Source organism: Megalopta genalis, unplaced genomic scaffold (genome assembly GCF_051020955.1).
Source record: "Megalopta genalis isolate 19385.01 unplaced genomic scaffold, iyMegGena1_principal scaffold0161, whole genome shotgun sequence".
Classification (NCBI taxonomy): domain Eukaryota; kingdom Metazoa; phylum Arthropoda; class Insecta; order Hymenoptera; family Halictidae; genus Megalopta; species Megalopta genalis.
Window position 1 is genome coordinate 262,501 of NW_027476230.1, and position 2,500 is coordinate 265,000.

The following is a 2,500-nucleotide window of genomic DNA, read 5'->3' on the forward strand; positions in this document are numbered from 1 at the left end:
TGGGGCCTGACTGTGTGTCTACGCTTGAGGGTCGGCGACCTCACCTCCCAGAGCCAAGTAGGGTGTTTGTAGGGCCTAGGTCAGGTAATATCGGGCCTAAGGGAGCCCATGGGCAGGGTGGAGCCCAGAAATAAAAAGAAAGAAAGGGTAATAACGCCCAAAAGTAAAAAGGGGAGTAGTGACCCGACTGGGTAATAATACCCAGAAGAAAAAAAAGGAGCGAAAGACGAAAACAAAACATAAGGGAGCGAAAGACAAATAAAAATCGCCAGCCGAAAGCCGTACATACACAATAGACCAATGCTATTCAAACGGACACGATAACGGAACGAACGGGAAAGGACGAAGGCGGGTAGGAATTTTAAAAACGAATAATGCCAGACAAAAAATACAAAGCTAGGGCCTCGGACACAGGGACTCCCGTCCCTGGGGTACCTGTGGCGGAATTAACCGCTATGGATAGGAGGGACATTGGCAACGACCTAGGCAATACAATAGGACTAGATTCGGGTATACTTTTGGACGGGATCGGTCTTCGCGCCGTCCGCGTCCACCTTGTAAGGTGCGACGCTACGAATATAGGGAATAATAGGAAAAACAACCCCCGCGACCCCCCCAACCCCAACGCGAAACCACGGCCCCGCGATCGCGAATGTAGCCACGGGAATTAGGATCCTACAGCTGAACATGCGACGTTCAGCTGTAGTAACGGGCGAAATCAGGGAGCTAATAGCGCAAAAGCGACTGGACGTCCTGCTCCTGCAGGAACTACACGTCAGTAAGCAAGGCGCAGGATATAGGGTAAACGGATTAGGGACCGGAGTGAGGGTGGCGGCGGTGAAAACCCACTCCCCGTGGGCCGCTCTCGCCATCCCCAACCCTCACTTTGAGGTCACGTTCATCTCACAGCTCAGTAACCCGCACTACGCATGTGCGGAAGTGCTGGCCCCCGGCTTCTCCTTCTACGCGGTGTCTCATTATTCCCAATACTAAGACGAGATAGAGAAGCACCTCAAGCACTTGGAGACGGTACTCCTGGCATTGAGGGGGAAGAGAGTGATAATTTCTGTCGACGCGAACGCGCAATCCTCGCTCTGGAGCCCGCACAGCACGGACGAGAGGGGAGCGTAGTTAGAAAGATTAGTTTCCGCGTTTAGATTAACTGTAGCTAACGACGCTAGTCAACCACCCACCTTCTGGACGCCAAAAGGATCGTCATACATCGACGTTACCTTGGCATCCCCCTCCATGGTCCCCTATATTAAAGAATGGAGGATAAGAAGCGAATGGACGACTAGCGATCATAACGCCATCGACATACGGCTGCGGGCACCTAGGGCCGCGACGGGAAATCAGGGAGCAGCGAACTCTCGGTTCGACACTCGTCGAGCGGATTGGAATCGGTTCTCGGAGGCCCTGTCCGACCACTCACGGTCGAGGCTCGAAGTCCTGAGTTTGGGGTCGGTGGAAGATGTAAGTAGGATGGCAGAGACGCTCACAGCCGTCATCACTGACGCCTGCACCGCGTCAATGCCTAGGGAGAGGAAATTTAGAAAGTCCAACCCGTGGTGGACAAAAGAGCTAACGAAGCTCAAAAAGGCCGTGTACAGGCAGAGGCGTGCCTTCCAGAAGACGATAGACGGACCCCCCCCCACTCCCCGCCTCCAAAAACTGCAGGAGTACCGTACTTCGTTGCGGAACTACAGCAGGAAGATGAAGAGGGCGAAACGGGAAAGCTGGCAAAACTTCGTGACGTCGAACGGGAACACGGAGCCCTGGGGCATCGTATACAAGCTCCAGGCAAATAAACTCCGTGTAGAGAAAGTAATAAGCACACTCCGGCGCAACAATAAAAGCACAACCGGTGCTTTGGAAACCGCCAGCGAGCTTCTGGAAGCCCACGTCTCTGACGACCGACCTGAACTCGACTCGCCGACACAAAGGGTTCTCCAGGAAGAGGCGCGAATTGCCCCGAATACCGCCGACACCTCGCCCTTTTCCTTGGTGGAGGTGGCCGGAGCAATTCGTTCCTTCGGAAGTAGAAAGGCGCCAGGACCGGACCTCATTGAGGTACAGGTCCTGAAGGCCTCCGCGAAAACGATCCTCGGGGAACTCACGCGATTATTCAATGGGTGCCTCCAATGGGGCGTCTTCCCCTCCGCCTGGAAGGTGGGCTCTCTGAGAATCCTCCTGAAAGGCGAAGGAAAGGACGAGAAGGACACAAAGTCCTACCGACCGATATGCCTCCTCTCCGTGATCGGGAAAACGTTTGAGAAGCTCCTTAAGAGCAGATTAGAGCAGACGGCGATGGCGACGGGACGCATCTCCATCGGCATGTGATCGCACTACTCTTCGACATTTCCGGAGCCTTCGACAATGTCTGGTGGCCCCTAGTGTTAGGTAGTCTTAGGGATCGAGACTGTCCGCGCAACGTCTTCGAGGTAATCTCCAATTACTTCGAGGACCGCAAGGTCAGTCTCACGGTAGGAACAGAAAGGAT